The sequence below is a fragment of the Lampetra fluviatilis genome, unplaced genomic scaffold, assembly GCF_964198595.1.
Source record: "Lampetra fluviatilis unplaced genomic scaffold, kcLamFluv1.1 SCAFFOLD_824, whole genome shotgun sequence".
NCBI classification, from domain to species: Eukaryota; Metazoa; Chordata; class Hyperoartia; order Petromyzontiformes; family Petromyzontidae; genus Lampetra; species Lampetra fluviatilis.
Genome location: NW_027621025.1, coordinates 19873 through 44664, shown reverse-complemented (window position 1 = coordinate 44664; position 24792 = coordinate 19873). Strand labels below are relative to the sequence as shown.

The 24792-nt window shown below is 53.9% G+C and overlaps 1 long non-coding RNA gene across 2 annotated transcripts in view; it reads left to right on the top strand.

The window, feature by feature from the left end:
• The first annotated feature begins 9970 nt into the window (after positions 1-9970).
• The window catches only part of LOC144954678 (uncharacterized), a 30530-nt gene continuing 15708 nt past the window's right edge, over positions 9971-24792 (top strand). For both annotated transcript variants that reach the window (XR_013641322.1, XR_013641321.1), the window contains exon 1: positions 9971-10107. This is a non-coding gene — a long non-coding RNA (uncharacterized LOC144954678). The remainder of the gene's footprint in view (positions 10108-24792) is intronic.

Here is a 24792-nt window from a genome sequence, read left to right as displayed (position 1 = left end):
CTGTGTGTGTCTGTGTGTGTGTCTGTGTGTATGTATGTGTCTGTGTGTGTGTGTCTGTGTGTGTGTCTGTGTGTGTGTCTGTGTGTGTGTGTGTGTCTGTGTGTGTGTCTGTGTGTGTGTGTGTGTCTGTGTGTGTGTCTGTGTGTGTGTCTGTGTGTGTGTGTGTGTCTGTGTGTGTGTCTGTGTGTGTGTGTGTGTGTCTGTGTGTGTGTGTGTGTCTGTGTGTGTGTCTGTGTGTGTGTCTGTGTGTGTCTGTGTGTGTGTGTGTGTCTGTGTGTGTGTCTGTGTGTGTGTGTGTGTGTCTGTGTGTGTGTCTGTGTGTCTGTGTGTCTGTGTGTGTGTCTGTGTGTGTGTGGCAAAACAACCCCCTACTTCCTTGTGGCACCGGACGACAGCGCTGGGCATGCGGTGGCCCGCATGCCCAGCCACCTCATGCACCTGGCCTGGCACAGACGCCATAGTGACGTCACTGCCACTCAGTGGCGAGTGGCGGCTATTGGTGATGATGATGATACTGGTAAGAACCGCCTGGTTATACAGCAGCCCACAGGGGATTATTGTGTCCGTCCGTCCGTCCGTCGTGCATCCAAAAATGGTAGGGGTGGAGCTGGGTGGAGAGGGGAGGGTGGGGAGGGGAGGGGCTGGGTGGGGAGGGGAGGGGCTGGGTGGGGAGGGTGGGAAGGGGCTGGGTGGGGAGGGTGGGGCTGGGGTGGGGAGGGTGGGGCTGGGTGGGGAGGGTGGGGCTGGGTGGGGAGGGTGGGGAAGGGGCTGGGTGGGGAGGGTGGGGAAGGGGCTGGGTGGGGAGGGGAGGGGCTGGGTGGGGAGGGGTGGGGCTGGGTGGGGAGGGTGGGGAAGGGGCTGGGTGGGGGAGGGTGGGGCTGGGTGGGGAGGGTGGGGCTGGGTGGGGAGGGTGGGGCTGGGTGGGGAGGGTGGGGAAGGGGCTGGGTGGGGGAGGGTGGGGAAGGGGCTGGGTGGGGAGGGGAGGGGGCTGGGTGGGGAGGGGTGGGGCTGGGTGGGGAGGGTGGGGAAGGGGCTGGGTGGGGAGGGTGGGGCTGGGTGGGGAGGGTGGGGCTGGGTGGGGAGGAGAGGGGTGGGGAGGGGCTGGGTGGGGAGGGTGGGGAAGGGGCTGGGTGGGAGGGGTGGGGCTGGGAGGGAAGGGTGGGGCTGGGTTGGGCTGGGTGGGGCTGGATGGGGCTGGGAGGGGCTGGGTGGGGCTGGGTGGGGAGGGTGGGGCTGGGTGGGGAGGGTGGGGCTGGGTGGGGAGGAGAGGGTGGGGAGGGGCTGGGTGGGGAGGGTGGGGAAGGGGCTGGGTGGGAGGGGTGGGGCTGGGAGGGGAGGGTGGGGTGGGGCTGGGTGGGGCTGGATGGGAAGGGTGGGGCTGGGAGGGGCTGGGTGGGGCTGGGTGGGGAGGGGCTGCTCACCCCGTGGTGCCCTTATAAAACTCAACGTTTCACCTACTCACTACCGGCTTGTGTCCCGCCCTCACAGTCGGCATATTTGCTGTATACACCACGCCGCCTCTGACCCTGCAGGCCATTGACCGAACAACCCAACGTGTTCATACCAGATCCCTCCGCAGCAGGGCATGCATTTGCATATGCTAATGAGGATGACGCGGTGTCTAATTAACATCTCATTTGCATAACACGCCCCTCCCTCCCCACTCTCCTTAAATCAGCGGGGGAGACCCAGGCGGAAGGGACTACTTTCGTGGCCTCCTCACTCCACGCCCTCCGACAGCGCCCCTCCGCCCCTGGAGGGGCCCCATCACCCGGCACATCCATACACCGGTGAGGAGATACTTTCACTCGCTCGGCCGGAACTACTTTCTTATAAGACGGAACTACTTTCTTATCAGCTGGAACTACTTTCTCACTCAGCCGGAACTACTTTCTCTCACCCAGCCGGAACTACTTTCTTATTAGACGGAACTACTTTATCACTCAGCCGGAACTACTTTCTCTCACCCAGCCGGAACTACTTTCTCTCGCTCAGCCGGAACTACTTTCTTTCACTCAGCCGGAACTACTTTCTTTCGCTCAGCCGGAATTACTTTCTCTCGCTCAGCCGGAACTACTTTCTTTCGCTCAGCCGGAACTACTTTCTCTCGCTCAGCCGGAACTACTTTCTTTCGCTCAGCCGGAACTACTTTCTCTCGCTCAGCCGGAACTACGTTCACTCACTCAGCCGGAACTACTTTCACTCAGCCGGAACTACTTTCACTCACTCAGCCCGAACTACTTTCTCTCACTCAGCCCGAACTACTTTCTCTCACTCAGCCCGAACTACTTTCACTCACTCAGCCCGAACTACTTTCTCTCACTCAGCCGGAACTACTTTCTCTCACTCAGCCGGAACTACTTTCTCTCACGCAGCCGGAACTACTTTCTCTCACGCAGCCGGAACTACTTTCACTCAGCCGGAACTACTTTCTCTCACTCAGCCAGAACTACTTTCTCTCACTCAGCCGGAACTACTTTCTCTCACTCAGCCGGAACTACTTTCTCTCACTCAGCCGGAACTACTTTCTCTCACTCAGCCGGAACTTCTTTCTCTCACTCAGCCGGAACTACTTTCTCTCACGCAGCCGGAACTACTTTCACTCAGCCGGAACTACTTTCTCTCACTCAGCCGGAACTACTTTCTTTCGCTCAGCCGGAACTACGTTCACTCACTCAGCCGGAACTACTTTCTCACACAGCCAGAACTACTTTCTCACCCAGCCGGAACTACTTTCTCTCACGCAGCCGGAACTACTTTCTCTCACGCTCTGTTGCAGACCCAACAGCTTATCTGGCGGACGTTGACGCTGGCGGAGGAGCGGGTGGTGATGAGGGAGGTTGTATCCCTCCGCCCGTGAAGAGGCTCAAGGAGACGCGCGGAGACTCGGGGAGACGGGGGCATGCACAGACGCAGGCAAAGGTCCCCCTTGTAGCCCACTCACACCGTGGTGGCAAGTGTTGTTAGCGAGCACCTATTACATATTTACGCTTGTGTACATATTTATATATATATAAAGGCAAAGCTCCCCCGTATAGCCTGTGACGAACTGTTGGGGCAAGTGGATGTTGGTAGTAGCAAGTAGTAGCACCTCTGAAGGACCGTGTCAAAGTTTACTACCACACACACCCCACCACACCAGGTCACTCAGTTGAGGCTGAGTCGACCTAGGGGGGAGGACCCAGGACCGGGGTTCCAGGTGGTGGCCGTGAGCGGGAATCTCTGGTCTCTGGCGGGTTGGTAGGGTAGCGCTAACCACTGCGCCACCACTCCCCCCCCCCCCACACACACAGACACACACACACAGACACACACACAGATACACACAGACACACACAGGCACACACAGATACAGACACACAGGCAGACACACACACACAGACACACACTCACACACACAAAGACACACACACACACACAGACACACAGACACACACAGACACATACTCAGACACACACAGAGACACACACAGACACACACACAGACACAGACTCACACACACACACACAGACACAGACACACAGACACACACAGACACACAGTGACACACACACAGACACACACACACAGACACACAGACACACACACAGACACACACACACAGTGACACACACACACACAGACACAGTGACACACACACACAGTGACACACAGTCACACAGACACACACACAGTGACACACACACACACAGTGACACACACACAGTGACACACACACACAGTGACACACACACACAGTGACACACACACACACACAGTGACACACACACAGTGACACACACACACACACAGTGACACACACACACACAGTGACACACACACACACAGTGACACACACACACACAGACACACACACACAGTGACACACACACACACAGTGACACACACACACAGCACACACACAGACACACACACAGACACACACAGTCACACACACACACACACAGTGACACACACACACCCAGACACACACACACACACAGACACACACACACACAGTGACACACACACACACAGTGACACACACACAGACACACACACACAGTGACACACACACACACACAGTGACACACACACAGTGACACACACACACAGTGACACACACACACACACAGTGACACGCACAGTAACACACACACACACAGTGACACACACACACACAGTGACACACACACAGACACACACACACAGTGACACACACACACACACAGTGACACACACACAGTGACACACACACACAGTGACACACACACACACAGTGACACACACACACACACAGACACACACACACACAGTGACACACACACACACAGTGACACACACACAGTGACACACACACACAGTGACACACACACACACACAGTGACACACACACACACACAGACACACACACACACAGTGACACACACACACACAGTGACACACACACAGACACACACACAGTGACACACACACACAGTGACACACACACACACAGTGACACACACACACAGTGACACACACACACACACAGTGACACACACACAGACACACACACACAGTGACACACACACACAGTGACACACACACACAGTGACACACACAGTAACACACACACACAGTGACACACACACACACACACAGTGACACACACACAGTGACACACACACACAGTGACACACACACACACACAGTGACACGCACAGTAACACACACACACACAGTGACACACACACACACAGTGACACACACACAGACACACACACACAGTGACACACACACACACACAGTGACACACACACAGTGACACACACACACAGTGACACACACACACACAGTGACACACACACACACACAGACACACACACACACAGTGACACACACACACACAGTGACACACACACAGTGACACACACACACAGTGACACACACACACACACAGTGACACACACACACACACAGACACACACACACACAGTGACACACACACACACAGTGACACACACACAGACACACACACAGTGACACACACACACAGTGACACACACACACACAGTGACACACACACACAGTGACACACACACACACACAGTGACACACACACAGACACACACACACAGTGACACACACACACAGTGACACACACACACAGTGACACACACAGTAACACACACACACAGTGACACACACACACACAGTGACACACACACAGTGACACACACACACAGTGACACACACACACAGTGACACACACACAGACACACACACACAGTGACACACACACACACACACAGTGACACACACACACAGACACACACACACACAGTGACACACACACACACAGTGACACACACACAGACACACACACAGTGACACACACACACAGTGACACACACACACACACAGACACACACACACTGACACACACACAGACACACACAGACACACACACAGTGACACACACACACACAGACACACACACACAGACACACACACACAGACACACACACACAGTGACACACACACACACACAGTAACACACACACACACAGTGACACACACACACACAGTGACACACACACAGACACACACACACAGTGACACACACACAGTGACACACACACACACACAGTGACACACACACAGTGACACACACACACAGTGACACAGACACACACACAGTGACACACACACACAGTGACACACACACACACACAGTGACACACACACACAGTGACACAGACACACACACAGTGACACACACACACAGTGACACACACACACACAGTGACACACACACACACAGTGACACACACACACAGACACACACACACAGTGACACACACACACACAGTGACACACACACAGACACACACACACAGTGACACACACACACACACAGTGACACACACACACAGTGACACACACACACAGTGACACACACACACACACAGTGACACACACACAGACACACACACACAGCGACACACACACACAGTGACACACACAGTGACACACACACACACACAGTGACACACACACACAGACACACACACACAGTGACACACACACACACAGTGACACACACACAGACACACACACACAGTGACACACACACACACACAGTGACACACACACAGTGACACACACACACAGTGACACACACACACACACAGTGACACAACAACCGCCATTCGCCACTAAGTGGCGGTGACGTCACCACGACGCTTGTGCCAGGCCATGTGCACCTTGAGGCCACGTGAAGTGTCGAACGCCCGCTGGCAGGAGGTCACGGGGCAGACCCAGCAGGTGCCACGGGTCGACTGACCGAGATGACCGAGATGACTGGCTGATGCACCACCTGTGCCCCCTACTGTGCCAACTTGCTGTGCTTTAGCCACCCGGCGCTCCGCTCGTTGTTGTGAGCGTCGCTCCTCCGCCCTCCGTTGTTGTTGGAGGGCGACTGCCTCCAACTGCCCAGTAGCGTCCTTCACGAGCCTCCTCCACTGAGGCCGATCTTGACACCGCTGGTACCAGTCATCGGCAAGTCCACTCAGCTCCACGTCCTCCTGTACCACATCACTCCATCTCTTCTCTAGCCCGTGCCGCGCCCGTTTAGCCCCCTCGATCCGGCCGAACAAAAGCTGTTTAGGCATGCGGTGGCTGGGCATGCGGGCTACATGACCCAGCCAACGCAGCCTTGCCTGCCGGAGGAGCTCACTGATGGGACTTTGCCCAGATCTTTCAAGGACTTGTGAGCTCCTCACACAATCCAGCCTGGTTAAACCCAGGATGGATCGTAGGCAGGCCAGCCTAAATGTTTCCAACCGGCGAAGATGCTCCACTAGGGGGGTCCACGTTTCGCAAGCATAGAGAAGGGAGGGAATGACCGTGGCCGAGAAGACCTGAAGCTTCGTGCGGAGCGACAGACCAGGTAGCTTCCACACAGCGTTACGCAACCGATGAAAAGATATTGCCGCTCGACTGATTCGGAGTGAGACCTCTGCTGATAAACTGGAGCCGGTCATGAGCACACTGCCCAGGTATGGGAAACTCTCCACTCTCTCCACAACTGCCCCATCACCAATTGGGAGTTGTGGGGGTGGAGTGTCCGATGGTACAAAATACCCAGGCAGGTGCTTAGTTTTGGTGGGGCTGATGGTAAGGCCCCACCTCTTAGTGGCACGCTCCAGTCTCAGCAGCAGCGTCTCCAACTCCTCTTCTGAATGAGCAGCTATTACCAAATCATCGGCATACATAACGTGGTTGACCAATAGGGAGCCATCCCTTGATCGCACCCGGGCGTCGATCAGCCTCCCATTGTATCTGTACCAAATGGTAATTCCCCCGGTACAGCTATTGAAGGCTTCACGAACTACGCAGTCGAAATAGATGTTAAATAATGTGGGAGCCAGAGGACATCCCTGTCGCACCCCAAGGTGTACAGGGAAAGGCTCCGACTCCCGGCCACGTAGTTTTACCCGGGCCCGCTCACCATCATGAAGGTCCTTAATGATCGTGAGCAGAGGGTCAGGGACTCCGAAAGCACGAAGAACAACCCAGAGCCCAGTCCTACTGATGGTATCATAGGCCTTGACCAGGTCAATAAAGCAGAGATGTAGGTCTTTTTGGAATTCCCTACACCTCTGCTGTAGCAGACGGACAGAAAATATGGCATCTGTGCAGGACCGCCCTTTCCTGAAACCACATTGGTGCTCCGCAAGCCTCTCCTCAGCATGCCTAGCAAGGCGATGTTGAATAATCCTTGCCAGGACCTTACCCGGCACACTGAGGAGTGAGATGCCCCTGTAGTTGTTACAGTCGGTACGGTCCCCCTTCTTAAAGAGGGGGACCACCAGGGCATCCTTCCAGTGACACACACACAGACACACACACACAGCGACACACACACACAGTGACACACACACACACACAGTGACACACACACACAGTGACACAACGTTGCTGATTAAAGGCAACAATCTCGACCCGTCGTGTCTGCGTGTCACTGCTTCCACTTTCAGTGTCTCATCAGCAGCGTCGGCTTCAATGCAGCAGCCACAGACTGTGGACTGCGGTTTGAACTTTTAAGTGTCTCGATTTGAAGTTGTTCGTGACTGCAGCAGCAGGGATTCTTTCGGTTAAAGTCATCGCGTAGAAAGGAAATAATAAAATAATAAAAATTTTACATAAAGGCATCACGTAGAAAGGAAATAATAAAATAATAAAAATTAAACAAAGTCATCGCGTAGAAAGGAAATAATAAAATAATAAAAATTTAACATAAAGGCATCGCGTAGAAAGGAAATAATAAAATAATAAAAATTAAACAAAGTCATCGCGTAGAAAGGAAATAATAAAATAATAAAAATTTAACATAAAGGCATCAAGTAGAAGGGAAATAATAAAAATAATAAAAATAAAACATTAATCACGTGGAAGGGAAATAATAAAATAATAAAAATTTATCATAAAGTCATCACGTAGAAGGGAAATAATAAAATAATATAAATAAAATATAAAGGCATCACGTAGAAGGGAAATAATAAAATAATATAAATAAAATATAAAGGCATCACGTAGAAGGGAAATAATAAAAATAATAAAAATAAAACATTCATCACGTAGAAGGGAAATAATACAATTTAAAAAATAAAACAGTCATCGCGTAGAAGGGAAATAATAAAAATAAAACTTAATAAAATAAAAATAAAACAATAAAATAATAAAACATAATAAAATAATAAAAATAAAGCAATAAAATAATAAAAATGAAACAATAAAATTTCGATGTAAAGCTTTCGTGACTGCAGGGATTCATCTTCTTGGTTCTTTCGGTAAAGTCACCACGTAGAAGGGAAGTAATAAAATAATAAAAATGAAACTTAATAAAATAAAAATAAAACATAATAAAATAATAAAAATAAAACTTTATAAAATTAAAACATAAAATAATAAAAATAAAACATAATAAAACATAATAAAAATTAAACTTAATAAAATTATAAAAAAAAAAAAATTCTCACGACGTTTCGGCTGCTTGCGTTGTGTCCGAAACGTCGTGAGAATCATTTTATTTTTATTATTTTATTATTTCCATTAGTTCAGTTCAAGGCAATCAGGAGAGGTCGTCAACATCTCCGGAGTCGATCCGTCAACACTTCGATTCCGCTCAAAGCGAAATCCGCGGAGGAATCGGCGTTTCGATTATGACGATGGCGATTACGGAATCGATTCTCCAACGCAATGTCAGTTCGCCTACCGGAATTTAACGGCGCGTTTTTCGCTTCTCTTCGATTCCGTTTAATACGAAACCCCACAGAGGAATCGGCGTCTCGATTAACGTGTAATTGATTTTAGGAATCGATTCCCTCCCCCAATGTCACTCCTCCGACGGTGCTGGAATTCGACATCGTGATTCAACGACACTTCGATTCCGTTTAATACGAAAAACCACAGAGGAATCGACGTCCAAATTAACGTGTTAGTGATTCGCGAATCGATTCCCACCGCAATGTCATTTCGCCCGTGACAGTTGGAAACTCGATTCGTCGTCGATTCCATTTAATATGAAACCCACAGAGGAATCGATGTCCCGATTTAGTCAAGGTCAAATTACTAATCGATTCCGACCTCAATGTCAAAACGCCACTGTACAGGAATTGGACATCTCGATTCCTCTTTCGATTCCACTCAATAGGGAAACCACAAAGGAATCGGCGTCTCGATTAACCAGACAATCCGAATCGTTCCCGCAATGTCATTTGTCGCCCTCGTTTCATCGACTCCTTCGATTCCCAACCCAAAGCTAAACCCGTAGCGAAATCGACGTCTCGATTAAGCCACCGCAACGATTAACATAATCGATTCCCAACCCCCCCCCCCACATATCGCTAAACCTCGATTCTCATCTACCTTTCGATTCTCCACCCAATGCGGAAAACCCCAGAGGAATCGACGTCTCGATTTGAGACGCACGCAAATCGTAATCGCGGAATCGACTTTCGACCGAGGTTATATAAGCGAGGGGGGGACCGCCAATTCAGCCCAGAATTCTCCTCAGCGGCTGCGTTTCGTCCGCGTCGTTCGCGGAGATTTCGACCATCAGCGGCGCTAGTCGACCTCTGGTAATCTCCACCACCGCATCCACCACATCCACCACAAGGTAAAGGTCCCCCGTGTAGCCTTGACAGGCTGTAGGGGCAAGTTCCGTTAGTGAGTAGCGCCTGTGAGGGCCGGAACACACCATCACTACTATCACCACCATCATCACCATCCTCCACCACCTCCTCCAACATCACCATCACCACCACCATCACTATCATCACCTCCACCACCATCATCACCATCACCTCCACCATCACCACCACCATCACCACCATCACTATCACTACCATCATCACCATCACCTCCACCATCACCACCACCATCACCACCATCACCACCATCACCATCACCTCCACCATCACCACCACCATCACCACCATCACCATCACCTCCATCATCACCATCACCACCACCATCACCACCATCACTATCACTACCATCATCACCATCACCTCCACCATCACCACCACCATCACCACCATCACCACCACCACCTCCACCACCGCATCCACCACATCCACCACAAGGTAAAGGTCCCCCGTGTAGCCTTGACAGGCTGTAGGGGCAAGTGCCGTTAGTGAGTAGCGCCTGTGAGGGCCGGAACACACCATCATCACCATCATCACCACCATCATCACCATCACCATCATCACATCCTCCACCACCACCATCACCACCACCACCATCATCATCATCATCACCACTACCATCACCACCATCACCTCCACCACCATCATCACCATCACCTCCACCATCTCCACCATCTCCACCACCATCACCACCTCCATCATCACCATCTCCACCATCACCACCACCATCACCACCATCACTATCACTACCACCATCACCACCACCATCACCTCCACCACCGCATCCACCACATCCACCACAAGGTAAAGGTCCCCCGTGTAGCCTTGACAGGCTGTAGGGGCAAGTGCTGTTAGTGAGTAGCGCCTGTGAGGGCCGGAACACACCATCATCACCATCATCACCACCTCCACCACCATCACTATCATCACCACCATCACATCCTCCACCACCTCCTCCAACATCACCATCTCCACCATCTCCACCATCATCACCATCATCACTATCACCACCATCATCACCATCACTACCATCACTACCATCACCATCATCACCATCATCACTATCACCACCACCATCACTATCATCACTATTATCACTATCATCACTACCATCACCACCATCATCACTATCACCACCATCATCACTACCATCACTACCATCATCACCACCATCACCACCACCATCACCACCATCATCACCACCACCACCTCCACCACCACCATCACCTCCATCACCACCACCATCATCACCACCACCACCATCACCACCACCATCACCACCACCATCATCACCACCACCATCACCACCACCATCACCACCATCACCACCACCATCATCACCACCACCATCACCACCATCACATCATCACCACCACCATCACCACCTCCTGGTGCGCAGGAGGTCGTGGGTTCATTCCCGTGACCCTGTGAGATGTTGACTACCTCGCCTGGTACTCAGGAGGTCGTGGGTTCGAAGTTGAGATGTTGACTACCTCGCCTGGTACACATTAGGTCGTGGGTTCATTCCCGTGACCCTGTGAGATGTTGACTACCTCGCCTGGTACGCAGGAGGTCGTGGGTTCGAAATTGAGATGTTGACTACCTCGCCTGGTACACATTAGGTCGTGGGTTCATTCCCGTGACCCTGTGAGATGTTGACTACCTCGCTTGGTACTCAGGAGGTCGTGGGTTCGAAGTTGAGATGTTGACTACCTCGCCTGGTACACATTAGGTCGTGGGTTCATTCCCGTGACCCTGTGAGATGTTGACTACCTCGCTTGGTACTCAGGAGGTCGTGGGTTCGAAGTTGAGATGTTGACTACCTCGCCTGGTACGCAGGAGGTCGTGGGTTCAATCCCGTGACCCTGTGAGATGTTGACTACCTCGCCTGGTACTCAGGAGGTCGTGGGTTCGAAGTTGAGATGTTGACTACCTCGCCTGGTACACAGGAGGTCGTGGGTTCGAAGTTGAGATGTTGACTTTCCCGAAAAAACCCTAAAAATATGATTCCCTTGCAGTCACGAAAGCTTCAAATCTAGAACGGATCGTAGTTTTTGTCGATTAGTTCATGCGATTAATTAAATAGAGAGATGCGGAGAGAGAGATACCGTCAGAGGTGTATCCAGACAGTGGCATGCACAAGACAGATACGCAGCTATTTATAGCGCTAGAGAGACAAGGCATTTATTTATTAATATTGTGTATATACAGATGTGTAAGTCAGCCTGCGTTAAATACAGTGTGGTATTGTGTTAGGTAAGTACATGGTATTAATGTATGTAACGCAGTATGTTGTAGTCGTACACCCACTCACTCACTCACCCACTCACTCACCCACTCACTCACCCACTCACCCACTCACCCCCTACCTACTCATCCACCCACTCACCCACTCACTCACCCACTCACCCACCCACTCACCCACCCACCCCCTACCCACTCATCCACCGACCCACTAACACCCTCATCCACCCACCCACCCACCCCCTCATCCACCCACCCACTCACCCACTCACCCACTCACCCACTGACCTCCTACCCACTCACCCTCTCACCCACTCACCCCCTCACACACTCACCCACTCACCCACTCACTCACCCACCCACTCACCCACCCACCCACTCACTCACCCACCCCCTCACCCACCCACTCACCTCCTACCCACTCACCCCCTCACCCACTCACCCACCCACTCACTCACCCACCCCCTCACCCACCCACTCACCCACCCCCTCACCCACCCACTCACCTCCTACCCACTCACCCCCTCACCCACTCACCCACCCACTCACTCACCCACCCACCCACTTACCCACCCCCTCACCCACTCACTTACCTCCTACCCACTCACTCACTCACCCCCTAACACACTCACCCACTCACCCCCTCACCCACCCACTCACTCACCCACTCACTCACCCACCCACCCACCCACTCACCCACCCACTCACTTACCTCCTACCCACTCACCCACTCACTCACATCCTACCCACTCACCCCCTCACCCACTTACCCCCTCACCCACTCACCCACTCATGCACTAACCAACTCACCCACTCACCTCCTACCCACTCACCCATTCACCCACCCACTCACCCCCTCACCCACCCACCCACCCCCTCACTCACCCACCCACTCACCCCCTACCCACTCACCCACCCACTCACCCACCCACTCACCCACTCACTTACCTCCTACCCACTCACCCACCCACCCACCCCTTACCCACTCACCCACCCACCCACCCCTTACCCACTCACCCTCTCACCCCCTCACCCACTCACCGCCTCACCGCCTCACCCACTCATTCACCTCCTACCCACTCACCCACTCACTCACCCACTCATCGCCTCACCCACTCACTCACCTCCTACCCACTCACCCACTCACCCACTCACCGCCTCACCCACTCACTCACCTCCTACCCACTCACCCACTCACTCACCCACTCACCCACTCACCGCCTCACCCACTCACTCACCTCCTACCCACTCACCCACTCACTCACCCACTCACCCACTCACTTACCTCCTACCCACTCACCCACCCACCCCCTACCCACTCACCCACCCACCCCCTACCCACTCACCCTCTCACCCACTCACCCACTCACCCATTCCTCACCCCCCCCCACTGTCACCCACTCACTTACCTCCTACCCACTCACCCACTCACCCCCTCACCCCCCCCCCCTCCCACTCACTCACCCACTCACTTACCTCCTACCCCCTCACCCACTCACTCACTCACCCACTCACCCCCCCACTCACTCACTCACTCACCCACTCACCCCCCCACTCACTCACTCACCCACTCACCCACTCACCCACTCCTCACCCCCCCCCCCCCCACTGTCACCCACTCACTCACCCTCTCACCCCCCCCACTCACTCACCCACTCACTTACCTCCTACCCCCTCACCCACTCACCCACTCACCCCCTCACCCACTCACTCACTCACCCACTCACCCCCCCACTCACTCACTCACCCACTCACCCACTCCTCACCCCCCCCCCACTGTCACCCACTCACTCACCCTCTCACCCCCCCACTCACTCACCCACTCACTTACCTCCTACCCCCTCACCCACTCACCCACTCACCCCCTCACCCACTCACTCACTCACCCACTGACCCACCCACCCCCTCACCCACTCACTCACCCACTCACCCACCCACTCACCCACCCCCTCACCCACCCACCCACCCACTCACCCACCCCCTCACCCACTCACCCCCTCACCCACTCACCGACCCACTCACTCAACCACCCACTCACCGACCCCCTCACCCACTCACTTACCTCCTACCCACTCACCAACTCACCCACTCACCGACCGACTCACTCACCCACCCACTCACCCACCCACTCAACCACCTTCCTACCCACTCACCCACTCACCCCCTCACCCACTCACCCCCTCACCCACTCACCACCCACTCACCCACCCCCTCACCCACTCACTTACCTCCTACCCACTCACCCACTCACTCACATCCTACCCACTGACCCCCTCACCCACTTACCCCCTCACCCACTCACCAACTCACCCACTCACCCACTCACCCCCTCACCCACCCACTCACCCCCTCACCCACTCACCAACTCACCTACTCACCCACTCACCCACTCACTCACCCCCTCACCCACCCACTCACCCACCCACTGACCCCCCCACCCACTCACTTACCTCCTACCCACTCACCTACCCACTCACCCACCCACTCACCCACTCACTTACCTCATACCCACTCACCCACTCACCCCCCCACCCCCTCACCCACCCACTCACCCCCTCACCCACCCACTCACTCACTCACCCACTTACCTCCTACCCACTCACCCCCTCACCCACCCACTCGCTCACTCACCCACCCCCTCACCCACCCACTCACTCACCTCCTACCCACTCACCCCCTCACTCACCCACTCACCCACTCACCCACTCACTCACCTCCTCACCCACTCACCCACTCACTCACCTACTCACCCACTCACCCACTCACCCACTCACTCACCTCCTACCCACTCACCCCCTCACTCACCTCCTCACCCACTCACTCACTCACTCACCTCCTACCCACTCACCCCCTCACTCACTCACCCACTCACTCACCCCCTACCCACTCACCCACTCACCCACTCACTCATCTCCTACCCACTCACCCACTCACCCACTCACTCACCTCCTACCCACTCACCCCCTCACCCACTCACCCATTCACCCCCTACCCACTCACCCACTCACCCACCCCCTCACCCACTCACCCACCCACTCACCCACCCACTCACCCACTCACCCACTCATGCACTAACCAACTCACCCACTCACCTCCTACCCACTCACCCACTCACCCACCCACTCACTCACTCACCCACCCACCCACCCCCTCACTCACCCACCCACTCACCCACTCCTCACCCCCCCCCCCCCCCACTGTCACCCCACACTGTCACCCACTCACCCCCCTCACCCCCCCCCCCCCACTGTCACCCCCCACTGTCACCCCACACTGTCACCCACTCACCCCCCTCACCCCCCCCCCCCCACTGTCACCCCCCACTGTCACCCCCCACTGTCACCCCCCACTGTCACCCCCCACTGTCACCCCCCACTGTCACCCCCCCACTGTCACCCCGCACTGTCACCCCCCACTGTCACCCCGCACTGTCACCCCACACTGTCACCCCACACTGTCACCCCCCACTGTCACCCCCCACTGTCACCCCCACACTGTCACCCCCACACTGTCACCCCCCACTGTCACCCCCCACTGTCACCCCCCACTGTCACCCCCCACTGTCACCCCCCACTGTCACCCCCCACTGTCACCCCCCACTGTCACCCCCCACTGTCACCCCACACTGTCACCCCCCACTGTCACCCCCCACTGTCACCCCCCACTGTCACCCCCCACTGTCACCCCACACTGTCACCCCACACTGTCACCCCACACTGTCACCCCGCACTGTCACCCCCCACTGTCACCCCCCACTGTCACCCCACACTGTCACCCCACACTGTCACCCCACACTGTCACCCCGCACTGTCACCCCACACTGTCACCCCGCACTGTCACCCCCCACTGTCACCCCCCACTGTCACCCCCCACTGTCACCCCCTACTGTCACCCCCCACTGTCACCCCACACTGTCACCCCACACTGTCACCCCCCACTGTCACCCCACACTGTCACCCCCCACTGTCACCCCACACTGTCACCCCCCACTGTCACCCCGCACTGTCACCCCCCACTGTCACCCCACACTGTCACCCCGCACTGTCACCCCACACTGTCACCCCCCACTGTCACCCCACACTGTCACCCCCCACTGTCACCCCGCACTGTCACCCCCCACTGTCACCCCACACTGTCACCCCGCACTGTCACCCCACACTGTCACCCCCCACTGTCACCCCCCACTGTCACCCCCCCACTGTCACCCCGCACTGTCACCCCCCACTGTCACCCCGCACTGTCACCCCACACTGTCACCCCACACTGTCACCCCCCACTGTCACCCCCCACTGTCACCCCCACACTGTCACCCCCACACTGTCACCCCCCACTGTCACCCCCCACTGTCACCCCCCACTGTCACCCCCCACTGTCACCCCCCACTGTCACCCCCCACTGTCACCCCCCACTGTCACCCCCCACTGTCACCCCACACTGTCACCCCCCACTGTCACCCCCCACTGTCACCCCCCACTGTCACCCCCCACTGTCACCCCACACTGTCACCCCACACTGTCACCCCACACTGTCACCCCGCACTGTCACCCCCCACTGTCACCCCCCACTGTCACCCCACACTGTCACCCCACACTGTCACCCCACACTGTCACCCCGCACTGTCACCCCACACTGTCACCCCGCACTGTCACCCCCCACTGTCACCCCCCACTGTCACCCCCCACTGTCACCCCCTACTGTCACCCCCCACTGTCACCCCACACTGTCACCCCACACTGTCACCCCCCACTGTCACCCCACACTGTCACCCCCCACTGTCACCCCACACTGTCACCCCCCACTGTCACCCCGCACTGTCACCCCCCACTGTCACCCCACACTGTCACCCCGCACTGTCACCCCACACTGTCACCCCCCACTGTCACCCCACACTGTCACCCCCCACTGTCACCCCGCACTGTCACCCCCCACTGTCACCCCACACTGTCACCCCGCACTGTCACCCCACACTGTCACCCCCCACTGTCACCCCCCACTGTCACCCCACACTGTCACCCCACACTGTCACCCCACACTGTCACCCCACACTGCACGTGGCTCTAGACTTCAACGCCCTTGACTCTGGGACGACGCTGGGGACGTCGCGTCCCGGCCACAAGCGGTCACTGCCCCCCCCTATCCCCCCCCCCCATCCTCTCCCCCCTCCCCTCATCCTCCCCCCTCTCCCCCTCCCCTCATCCTCCCCCCCCCCATCCCCCCCCCATCCTCTCCCCCCATCCCCCCCCCCTCCCCCCCATCCTCCCCCCCCTCTCCCCCCCCCCATCCCCCCTCTCTCTGTCTCTCTCTGTCTCTCTCTGTCTCTGTGTCTCGTTCTGTCTCTGTGTCTCGTTCTGTCTCTGTGTCTCTCTGTCTCTCTGTCTCTGTGTCTCTCACTCCGTCTTTCTCTCTCAGTCTCTGTGTCTCTCACTCCGTCTCTCTGTGTCTCTCTGTCTCTGTGTCTCTCACTCCGTCTCTCTGTCTCTGTGTCTCTCTCTGTCTCTCTCTGTCTCTCTCGGTCTATCTCTGTGTCTCTCTCTGCGTCTCTCTCTGTGTCTCTCTCTGTCTCTCTGTGTCTCTCTCTATGTCTCTCTGTGTCTCTCTGTCTCTCTCTGTCTCTCTCTGTCTCTCTCTGTCTCTCTGTCTCTCTCTCTGTCTATCTCTGTGTCTCTCTGTGTCTCTCTGTCTCTCTCTGTCTCTCTCTCTGTCTCTCTCTGTCCCTCTCTGTCTCTCTCGGTCTCTCTGTCTCTCTCTGTCTCTCTCTGTCTCTCTATGTCTCTCTGTCTCTCTCTGTGTCTCTCCCTCCCTCCCTCCCTTGTCTCTCTCCTCACTCCCCCAGTCCCCCCCCCTCTCTTTCTCAAGTCAGCCGGGTTCACGTTGGCCACGTCACGTTGTATGCAGCAGCAGCAGCATCAGCCTGTACCATCCTGTTGGTGGCCACAGGCCGGCTGGAACCAGCTTGGCCTGCTCACAGCATTCTACACTACACTGTTCAACTATATCACTGGTCAACTATATCACTGGTCAACTACACACTGGTCAACTATGGTCAACTACACACTGGTCAACTATTCACTGGTCAACTACACACTGGTCAACTACACACTGGTCAACTATTTACTGGTCAACTATATCACTGGTCAACTACACACTGGTCAACTATGGTCAACTACACACTGGTCAACTATTCACTGGTCAACTATTCACTGGTCAACTACACACTGGTCAACTACACACTGTTCAACTACACACTGGTCAACTACACACTGGTCAACTACACTGGTCAACTATACACTGTGTGGATGATTACACTGGTCAACAAAAAAGCAACATTTTTTTCTGGCCTGGACTTTTGCAGCTGTTCTAGACTAATTTCAGGGGTGCTGGTCCAACACCATGTGAGACTAGGCTCTAAGGAAAGCTGTCTCGGGTGTGGACCAATCAACTTCAAGGACCATGTGAGACTAGGCTCTAAGGAAAGCTGTCTCGGGTGTGGACCAATCAACTTCAAGGACCATGTGAGACTAGGCTCTCAGGAAACCTGTCTCGGGTGTGGACCAATCAACTTCAAGGACCATGTGAGACTAGGCTCTAAGGAAAGCTGTCTCGGGTGTGGACCAATCAACTTCAAGGACCATGTGAGACTAGGCTCTAAGGAAAGCTGTCTCGGGTGTGGACCAATCAACTTCAAGGACCATGTGAGACTAGGCTCTAAGGAAAGCTGTCTCGGGTGTGGACCAATCAACTTCAAGGACCATGTGAGACTAGGCTCTAAGGAAAGCTGTCTCGGGTGTGGACCAATCAACTTCAAGGACCATGTGAGACTAGGCTCTAAGGAAAGCTGTCTCGGGTGTGGACCAATCAACTTCAAGGACCATGTGAGACTAGGCTCTAAGGAAAGCTGTCTCGGGTGTGGACCAATCAACTTCAAGGACCATGTGAGACTAGGCTCTAAGGAAAGCTGTCTCGGGTGTGGACCAATCAACTTCAAGGACCATGTGAGACTAGGCTCTAAGGAAAGCTGTCTCGGGTGTGGACCAATCAACTTCAAGGACCATGTGAGACTAGGCTCTAAGGAAAGCTGTCTCGGGTGTGGACCAATCAACTTCAAGGACCATGTGAGACTAGGCTCTAAGGAAAGCTGTCTCGGGTGTGGACCAATCAACTTCAAGGACCATGTGAGACTAGGCTCTAAGGAAAGCTGTCTCGGGTGTGGACCAATCAACTTCAAGGACCATGTGAGACTAGGCTCTCAGGAAAGCTGTCTCGGGTGTGGACCAATCAACTTCAAGGACCATGTGAGACTAGGCTCTAAGGAAAGCTGTCTCGGGTGTGGACCAATCAACTTCAAGGACCATGTGAGACTAGGCTCTAAGGAAAGCTGTCTCGGGTGTGGACCAATCAACTTCAAGGACCATGTGAGACTAGGCTCTAAGGAAAGCTGTCTCGGGTGTGGACCAATCAACTTCAAGGACCATGTGAGACTAGGCTCTCAGGAAAGCTGTCTCGGGTGTGGACCAATCAACTTCAAGGACCATGTGAGACTAGGCTCTCAGGAAAGCTGTCTCGGGTGTGGACCAATCAACTTCAAGGACCATGTGAGACTAGGCTCTCAGGAAAGCTGTCTCGGGTGTGGACCAATCAACTTCAAGGACCATGTGAGACTAGGCTCTCAGGAAAGCTGTCTCGGGTGTGGACCAATCAACTTCAAGGACCATGTGAGACTAGGCTCTAAGGAAAGCTGTCTCGGGTGTGGACCAATCAACTTCAAGGACCATGTGAGACTAGGCTCTAAGGAAAGCTGTCTCGGGTGTGGACCAATCAACTTCAAGGACCATGTGAGACTAGGCTCTGAGGAAAGCTGTCTCGGGTGTGGACCAATCAACTTCAAGGACCATGTGAGACTAGACTCTAAGGAAAGCTGTCTCGGGTGTGGACCAATCAACTTCAAGGACCATGTGAGACTAGGCTCTAAGGAAAGCTGTCTCGGGTGTGGACCAATCAACTTCAAGGACCATGTGAGACTAGGCTCTAAGGAAAGCTGTCTCGGGTGTGGACCAATCAACTTCAAGGACCATGTGAGACTAGGCTCTAAGGAAAGCTGTCTCGGGTGTGGACCAATCAACTTCAAGGACCATGTGAGACTAGGCTCTAAGGAAAGCTGTCTCGGGTGTGGACCAATCAACTTCAAGGACCATGTGAGACTAGGCTCTAAGGAAAGCTGTCTCGGGTGTGGACCAATCAACTTCAAGGACCATGTGAGACTAGGCTCTGAGGAAAGCTGTCTCGGGTGTGGACCAATCAACTTCAAGGACCATGTGAGACTAGGCTCTAAGGAAAGCTGTCTCGGGTGTGGACCAATCAACTTCAAGGACCGTGTGAGACTAGGCTCTAAGGAAAGCTGTCTCGGGTGTGGACCAATCAACTTCAAGGACCGTGTGAGACTAGGCTCTAAGGAAAGCTGTCTCGGGTGTGGACCAATCAACTTAAAGGACAGTGTGAGACTAGGCTCTAAGGAAAGCTGTCTCGGGTGTGGACCAATCAACTTCAAGGACCGTGTGAGACTAGGCTCTAAGGAAAGCTGTCTCGGGTGTGGACCAATCAACTTAAAGGACAGTGTATACATCATCAGAGTTGTGTGTGTTTTGTTTGCATTATGGCTGCAGGTATTGTGGTCAATGCAAACATGACTCCTTGTAAAAAAGGTGTCAGTTTTGTTGCCAGATAGAAGGGTTAAAAAACCAATTACACTGGTCAATAAACAAATTCTGGCCTGGACTTTTGCAGCTGTTCTAGACTAATTTTTTCAGGGTGCCGATTCCAAATCTGATCTCAGATTTGCTCTGTCACATCTCATTTTTAAATGCTTTATATTAAGTTCACTTGCTCGCTTAGGACCGTGCAAATCTTTCGGTCGTTTTTTAACCCACTTCCCGTGATCCAATCGAGCTGACGTTTTGCAACACAGGCTCGTCGTGCGTGACAATTAATTTTCGTGAAAAATTTGTTCAAAAATGTTACACTTTTTAGGGAATTTTTTAAAAATATTTAATGACCAATTGCTTAATGGTGGCAGACAATCATCTGACCCATAGGTGGCAGCCATCTCAAGCCAGAGGACGAGAGGACTCTAGCCGCCACGCATATAAAGGATTTATAGTGAAAAACTTCGTTTTTACGGGTTAATTTTTATGCTATCGGCATACCCCCATTTTCATTGATTTTGCCCGAAATTAACACTTAACACTTATGATTGCAAGTTGTTGCGAGTCAGTGACTTGCTTTAGTGTTCAAACACGGCGCTGTATTTTTAGGATAGTGTGCTTATAACATCATCATTTTATGTAGATATCCACATTCATTTCATATTTTTTTCTTCCGCAGTTTTCATTGAAAACGCAACATCATTTGACATCTCAAAAACCCGATGTGATCGACGAAAACTGATGCCACATTTGGAATCACCTTAAGACCGTTGCAATACCTTGTGCCACAAAAAGTGTGTTGAGCAGTGCGCTATTGTTATTTGGAATGCCGGGCGCAAGGCCCCGCTTGAGCCTCCGCTGCGCTAGCCGCTTTGTCAGAAGCGACCAGCTGCTGTCACGCGTCGTGATGTCATCTCTGCCACGTGGCTGATTGCTTCGTCACCGTGTGGATGACTAGTCTTAAACTTGCTACGTTCATTCTGCAGATCCACAGAGACCCATATCCACAGAGACCCACATCCACAGAGACCCACATCCACAGAGACCCACAGAGACACACACCCATAGAGACCCACATCCACAGAGACCCACATCCATAGAGACCCACATCCATAGAGACCCACAGAGACCCACACCCATAGAGACCCACATCCACAGAGACCCACATCCACAGAGACCCACATCCATAGAGAACCACACTCACAGAGAACCACACTCACAGAGACCCACACTCACAGAGACCCACAGAGACCCACACTCATAGAGACCCACACTCACAGAGACCCACACTCACAGAGACCCACACTCATAGAGACCCACACTCACAGAGACCCACAGAGACCCACACTCACAGACCCACAGAGACCCACACTCACAGACCCACAGAGACCCACACTCACAGAGACCCACACTCACAGAGACCCACAGAGACCCACACTCACAGACCCACAGAGACCCACACTCACAGAGACCCACAGAGACTCACAGAGACCCACACTCACAGACCCACAGAGACCCACACTCACAGAGACCCACACTCACAGAGACCCACACTCATAGAGACCCACACTCATAGAGACCCACACTCACAGAGACCCACACTCACAGAGACCCACAGAGACCCACACTCACAGAGACACACACTCACAGAGACCCACACTCACAGACCCACAGAGACCCATACTCACAGAGACACACAGAGACACACAGAGACCCACAGAGACCCACAGAGACTCACAGAGACTCACAGAGACTCACAGAGACCCACAGAGACACACATTCAGAATCAGCTGTAAAGCTGTTTTTGTCTCGGATGTCCAGTAAGAGTTATAGCGTTATAACCACAAAAACAAACACAATTACACACTCACAGAGACCCACAGAGACCCACAGAGACTCGCACTCACAGAGACCCACAGAGACCCATAGAGACCCACACTCACAGAGACCCACAGAGACCCACAGAGACCCACACTCACAGAGACCCACAGAGACCCATAGAGACCCACACTCACAGAGACCCACAGAGACCCACAGAGACTCACATAGACTCACATAGACCCACAGAGACACACAGAGACACACAGAGACACACAGAGACCCACAGAGACCCACAGAGACCCACAGAGACTCACAGAGACTCACAGAGACCCACAGAGACACACAGAGACCCACAGAGACACACAGAGACCCACAGAGACTCACAGAGACCCACAGAGACACACAGAGACTCACAGAGACCCACAGAGACTCACAGAGACTCACAGAGACTCACAGAGACCCACAGAGACCCACAGAGACCCACAGAGACTCACAGAGACTCACAGAGACCCACAGAGACACACATTCAGAATCAGCTGTAAAGCTGTTTTTGTCTCGGATGTCCAGTAAGAGTTACAGCGTTATAACCACAAAAACAAACACAATTACACACTCACAGAGACCCACAGAGACCCACAGAGACCCACACTCACAGAGACCCACAGAGACCCACAGAGACCCACACTCACAGAGACCCACAGAGACCCACAGAGACCCACACTCACAGAGACCCACAGAGACCCACAGAGACCCACACTCACAGAGACCCACAGAGACCCATAGAGACCCACACTCACAGAGACACACAGAGACACACAGAGACCCACAGAGATCCACACTCACAGAGACCCACAGAGACCCATAGAGACCCACACTCACAGAGACCCACAGAGACCCACACTCACAGAGACCCACAGAGACCCATAGAGACCCACACTCACAGAGACCCACAGAGACCCACAGAGACCCACAGAGACCCACAGAGACCCACAGAGACACACAGAGACACACAGAGACCCACAGAGACCCACACTCACAGAGACCCACAGAGACACACAGAGACCCACAGAGACCCACAGAGACCCACACTCATAGAGACCCACAGAGACCCACAGAGACACAGAGACTCACAGAGACCCACAGAGACACACAGAGACTCACAGAGACCCACAGAGACACACAGAGACTCACAGAGACCCACAGAGACACACATTCAGAATCAGCTGTAAAGCTGTTTTTGTCTCGGATGTCCAGTAAGAGTTATAGCGTTATAACCACAAAAACAAACACAATTACACACTCACAGAGACCCACAGAGACCCACAGAGACCCACACTCACAGAGACCCACAGAGACCCATAGAGACCCACACTCACAGAGACCCACAGAGACCCACAGAGACCCACACTCACAGAGACCCACAGAGACCCATAGAGACCCACACTCACAGAGACCCACAGAGACCCACAGAGACCCACACTCACAGAGACCCACAGAGACCCACAGAGACTCACAGAGACCCACAGAGACACACAGAGACCCACAGAGACACACAGAGACACACAGAGACTCACAGAGACCCACAGAGATACACAAAGACTCACAGAGACCCACAGAGACACACAGAGACTCACAGAGACCCACAGAGACACACAGAGACACACAGAGACCCACAGAGACCCACAGAGACCCACAGAGACCCACAGAGACCCACACTTATAGAGACCCACAGAGACACACAGAGACCCACACTCATAGAGACCCACAGAGACCCACAGAGACCCACAGAGACCCACAGAGACACACAGAGACACACAGAGACCCACACTCACAGAGACCCACAGAGACACAC